Below are 6012 nucleotides of genomic sequence, written 5' to 3'. Positions count from 1 at the left end.
GCACTGAGAGAAGGTAGTGGTTATTAAAGGCTCAGGATCTAAATTCTACCTGTCTCTACACCCCTTCCCAGCTGTCGATTTGACCCCATTTTTGAATGCTGACCTCATTGTTCAACTTTTCTCTGCCGTCTGTATACTCACCTTGAAAACTTGTTTCTGTGATGCGTTGAGCAGACACAGGGTGGCAGATTGCAGAGGCGGAAGCTGGTGGTCGGATATTTGTGGGCTGAATCTCCTTCAGTCCCATTCCCATTTCTGGTTGCCCAGAGGCCCTACTTCCTGTGTGTGACGCCGAGCCGTAGGATTGCGGGCAGGAGCCAAGTTCTCCATACAGTAAAGACCCCAGTGTGCCTTGGTTATAGTAATATACCTGGCTTCCTTCCTGGCAGGGAAGTGACAGGCGGCTATGCCCCTGCTTTGTTCGTGGGCCTCCTGATCCAGCAGTTCCCTTGGCTCTGCCCCTGTCGTCAGCTGCCCCTAGGATAACTCTGAGCCCTAGCCACTTCTCTGGTAGATTTCCCTATTCCCCCACTACAGTCACACCTGAATAAGGCAACTCAGACCTTTCAGAGATGTGTCCTGAACCTCTTGTTTTCTGAAATACCTATCTGGTGGTTGTGAGACTTAAGGCCAGCGTCCCCGAGAGACTTTTTCTATTTCTCCTAGTAAACCTAGACTCATCTTCTGTCACCTTCAACTCTACTCCAATTGTGTTCTTTCAACCCAGACCTCTGACCCTGCTTTTTACTTCTGCCATTTCATCCTCGCTCCTGCTTCCTTTCCTAAATCCATACGTCTCTTTTGGCCTTCCTAGCCCTGGGCCAAGTTCCTTCCTCTTTGCTCAGTTTTTACCCCTTTCCTTCATTCTCCCATCCAACTTTCAGTCCTTCCTTTCTCACGCCCCAGTTAGCAGCATCTGAAAATTCGAAAGGTTTGTTACTCGTCTATTAATTGTATTCCATTTACTTATTCAGTTCTATACCTGTCTTACCTGTGTATGGAAGAACAGCTGGTAGCCAAGGTGGCACCAAGAATCCTAGCAGCTCTCACTTGACGTATCCGTAGTAGTCGGCAATTTCCATTTCGTTTTCCCTCTCGGTGAAAAATTGCAGCTTGCCCGAAGAGGTGTATCTGGCAGCATTCTCCCGTTGTTGTTGAGCCCGCCTCTTCATGGCCTCTCGCTCTGGCCTCTGCTCTTGTTCGATGGGCTTTGACATGACTGGCTCAGGCACGTTGGGTTCCCTCCATGGAACTCGTTGCTTGCTGAAGTCTTGGAGTAGAAATTGGGTTTGGAGCTTGGGTGGGGACTGGCGCTTATTCACAGCAGGGGGAACAGGCTCCCCCGCTGGAGAGGAGCGCCAGATGAAGTTTTGGAGGGTGCAGGCCTAGGAGCAGCAGACTGAGGGACACGAGGCTGGGTATGGTTGGGCCAAGCCGGTTGGGTTGGGTTGGTCACAGTTGGCTGAGCTGGTTTGGCGGGGCCTGGCAAAGAGGCAGGAGCTGGCTGGGATGAATTGGCTGCAGCAGGTTGAGCTGAGTCAGTAGAACCAGGCTGGGCACGGTAAGCCCCAGCAGGCCGATGTGAGGCCAGAGACTGTGGCCTCCGAGGAGCGGGTCGAGCTTGAGGCTTGTCCCAGGCAGAAAAAGGCAGAGGTATCAACTTGACCTTCCCAGGAGGAGGCCGCTCATACTGGGCTGGAGACGGACACTCTGTTTCAGCACTGCTGTCTGGTTTCTGGGCTTGGACTTGCGTTTTCTCAGGACCCTTCCCCTCACGTGGGGTATGCCGCCATGGCTGGATAGCTGGGGGTGGCTGGGGGTCTTTGGGGTTGCTTGACTTTCCCAAGAGCCGACAGGAAGAGAGCCCAGTTTTCGTCTCATTCTTCTTCCCCAGCGCATGAAGAACCTTCACAGACTCCAGCATGCGCACGCCAAGGGAGGTTCGAGGCTTTTGAAAGCTCTGTTGGAGAAGCTCAGTTTGGTGTTCCTTTCGCTTCGTGTGGGGGATTGCTGGCTTCTCTTCTGCCTTGACTTTGTTCCCTGACTGCTTGTTCTCCTCAGCCTTGTTTCTCCCTCTGGTCCTTTTGGTCTTTTCCTGCCCGTGGCTCTTAGTTTTGCTGATCTTTCTGGATGCAGCTTTCTGAGGTTTGCCTTGAGAGTGCTTGGCCGTGTTCACAGGAGCCCTGTCACTGACTGCAGCGTGGCATGTAACCACTTCTCCCCCTAACAGGCACTCTGGATTCTTTGGCTGGATTTTGGCCTTGGGAGCGCCACTGATAGGCTCAGAGGCTTTCTGTTTGTTCTTCCTGGGTTGATCAGAGGGAACCTTTATGACACTTGGCTTTTCCTGCACCTGATTCACCTTAATGGCTCTGGTGTCTTTAGCTTTGATCACGTTGGGACCTTGGGATTGATCAAGATCTTTCAAAGGATTAAAGAGCTGGGGAAGGTGAATATCCTCCGCCAGTGTAGTAATGTCTGCAAGACCACTGCTAGGTTCAATCCCATTTTCAAGTGTCCCTAGGTCCTGACGACTCCGGCTGTTCTCTCCCAGATCAGCATTTTCAGAACCAGGCTGCTCCTCTTGGCTGAGGGGATCGGTGCAGGCCAGCGGCTGGTGAATATCAGGGATTCCTAAAGGGAGTAGTGGAGGATCTTGGTTCTCTGTTGGGATCTGGTAGGCATCCAGAGGCTTTGAAAGCTTGGTTTTGATATCATCCACGTGCTTACTCTCTATTTGTCCCTGGCTTGGAGCTGGAGGCAGGGCCAGGAGACGCCTGGCACTCTGGACTGGAGCTGTCACTGAAATGTCCCCAAGTTCAGATGGTGGGTTACTCTCAAGTATGTGGCTGTTTCTGCTACTGCAGGACTTGGGGAGTTCTTGACTTTGTGTCACACAAAACGTCTGGCTTGGAGGTTGCAATCCCAGGGAATTTTTCATCACCAGGGGGGAGGTCTCCATCCCTACAAAGGGATCAAGGGAGAAGTCAGTCCCTGGTAAGTGAGATGCTCCCCCTAAACACCAACACAGCAGTCGTGTACCTTTCAAGGGGTTCAGGGGCAAGATGGGCAAGGCATTTCTACTAACTCTTCTTAAGGATCATGGACAGTGCCCTATGCTACGAGGTAAGCGGTGACTGTTGTAATTCTTACTGGTGAGCCTTTCCTGTCGCTGATTCTCGGCTCGCTTTGTATTTCATAGGACTGTTATAAGTCCAATACAAAATGAGTCTTATTTTTAAAAACCTGAAATGTTTTACAAAGCCTAGCATTCTCATATAGGGTCCTTTCCATTCTCCCCACTTTCCCGAGAGGCCAAGAACACGTCACACCATGAACTAGGAGAGGGGGTAGAGCCCTTGCTGATGAAATACATCAACAAAGACAGAGTCTTAGCCTGCTTGCTCTCTGGACAGGATCTCGGACCACAAGGTCTTCAATCCTGGTATAAATGAAGGAAGTGAGGACAGTTCAACTGGCACTCACATAACAAGAGTTCTGAAACACCTTCCGAAGAGACTATAGCAGTAGATGAGGGAAGGGAGTGCTACAGTGTGGCAGTACAGGGGGAACGATCGGCTACAGCAGTGAAAAGTGTGGTACCGATTGGTGTGCTCTCGGCGTTCTTGTACATGTAGCATAGATGACCTCTACAGTGGCCCTCCCACCTTCCCACCTGCATTAGGTGTTCTTTTTTTTGTAATTTATGTTTATGTATTTATTTACTGTTTGAACTTATTTATTCTACGTATTTATGTTTTTGGCTGCACTGGGTCTCTCATTGCTGTGCACGGGCTTTCTCTAGTTGGCGGCTAGCGGGGGCTACTCTCGGTTGCGGTGTGCGGGCTTCTCATCGCGGTGGCTTCTCTTGTTGCGGAGCATGGGCTGTAGGCACGTGGGCTTCGGTAGTTGAGGCTCACGGGCTCTAGAATGCAGGCTCCGTCGTTGTGGCACATGCGCTTAGTTGCTGCACGGCATGTGGGATCTTCGCAGACCAGGGCTCGAACCCGTGTCCCCTGCATTGGCAGGCGCCACCAGGGAAGCCCTAGGTGTTCTCATATAGAGTCTAAAAACAGAGAGCACTGAGAGAAGGTAGTGGTTATTAAAGGCTCAGGATCTAAATTCTACCTGTCTCTACACCCCTTCCCAGCTGTCGATTTGACCCCATTTTTGAATGCTGACCTCATTGTTCAACTTTTCTCTGCCGTCTGTATACTCACCTTGAAAACTTGTTTCTGTGATGCGTTGAGCAGACACAGGGTGGCAGACTGCAGAGGTGGAAGCTGGTGGTCGGATATTTGTGGGCTGAATCTCCTTCAGTCCCATTCCCATTTCTGGTTGCCCAGAGGCCCTACTTCCTGTGTGTGACGCCGAGCCGTAGGATTGCGGGCAGGAGCCAAGTTCTCCATACAGTAAAGACCCCAGTGTGCCTTGGTTATAGTAATATACCTGGCTTCCTTCCTGGCAGGGAAGTGACAGGCGGCTATGCCCCTGCTTTGTTCGTGGGCCTCCTGATCCAGCAGTTCCCTTGGCTCTGCCCCTGTCGTCAGCTGCCCCTAGGATAACTCTGAGCCCTAGCCACTTCTCTGGTAGATTTCCCTATTCCCCCACTACAGTCACACCTGAATAAGGCAACTCAGACCTTTCAGAGATGTGTCCTGAACCTCTTGTTTTCTGAAATACCTATCTGGTGGTTGTGAGACTTAAGGCCAGCGTCCCCGAGAGACTTTTTCTATTTCTCCTAGTAAACCTAGACTCATCTTCTGTCACCTTCAACTCTACTCCAATTGTGTTCTTTCAACCCAGACCTCTGACCCTGCTTTTTACTTCTGCCATTTCATCCTCGCTCCTGCTTCCTTTCCTAAATCCATACGTCTCTTTTGGCCTTCCTAGCCCTGGGCCAAGTTCCTTCCTCTTTGCTCAGTTTTTACCCCTTTCCTTCATTCTCCCATCCAACTTTCAGTCCTTCCTTTCTCACGCCCCAGTTAGCAGCATCTGAAAATTCGAAAGGTTTGTTACTCGTCTATTAATTGTATTCCATTTACTTATTCAGTTCTATACCTGTCTTACCTGTGTATGGAAGAACAGCTGGTAGCCAAGGTGGCACCAAGAATCCTAGCAGCTCTCACTTGACGTATCCGTAGTAGTCGGCAATTTCCATTTCGTTTTCCCTCTCGGTGAAAAATTGCAGCTTGCCCGAAGAGGTGTATCTGGCAGCATTCTCCCGTTGTTGTTGAGCCCGCCTCTTCATGGCCTCTCGCTCTGGCCTCTGCTCTTGTTCGATGGGCTTTGACATGACTGGCTCAGGCACGTTGGGTTCCCTCCATGGAACTCGTTGCTTGCTGAAGTCTTGGAGTAGAAATTGGGTTTGGAGCTTGGGTGGGGACTGGCGCTTATTCACAGCAGGGGGAACAGGCTCCCCCGCTGGAGAGGAGCGCCAGATGAAGTTTTGGAGGGTGCAGGCCTAGGAGCAGCAGACTGAGGGACACGAGGCTGGGTATGGTTGGGCCAAGCCGGTTGGGTTGGGTTGGTCACAGTTGGCTGAGCTGGTTTGGCGGGGCCTGGCAAAGAGGCAGGAGCTGGCTGGGATGAATTGGCTGCAGCAGGTTGAGCTGAGTCAGTAGAACCAGGCTGGGCACGGTAAGCCCCAGCAGGCCGATGTGAGGCCAGAGACTGTGGCCTCCGAGGAGCGGGTCGAGCTTGAGGCTTGTCCCAGGCAGAAAAAGGCAGAGGTATCAACTTGACCTTCCCAGGAGGAGGCCGCTCATACTGGGCTGGAGACGGACACTCTGTTTCAGCACTGCTGTCTGGTTTCTGGGCTTGGACTTGCGTTTTCTCAGGACCCTTCCCCTCACGTGGGGTATGCCGCCATGGCTGGATAGCTGGGGGTGGCTGGGGGTCTTTGGGGTTGCTTGACTTTCCCAAGAGCCGACAGGAAGAGAGCCCAGTTTTCGTCTCATTCTTCTTCCCCAGCGCATGAAGAACCTTCACAGACTCCAGCATGCGCACGCC

This window comes from Balaenoptera borealis (assembly GCF_965194805.1).
Source record: "Balaenoptera borealis genome assembly, contig: HAP1_SCAFFOLD_1793, whole genome shotgun sequence".
NCBI classification, from domain to species: Eukaryota; Metazoa; Chordata; class Mammalia; order Artiodactyla; family Balaenopteridae; genus Balaenoptera; species Balaenoptera borealis.
Note: the sequence above shows the minus strand (reverse complement) of the source record.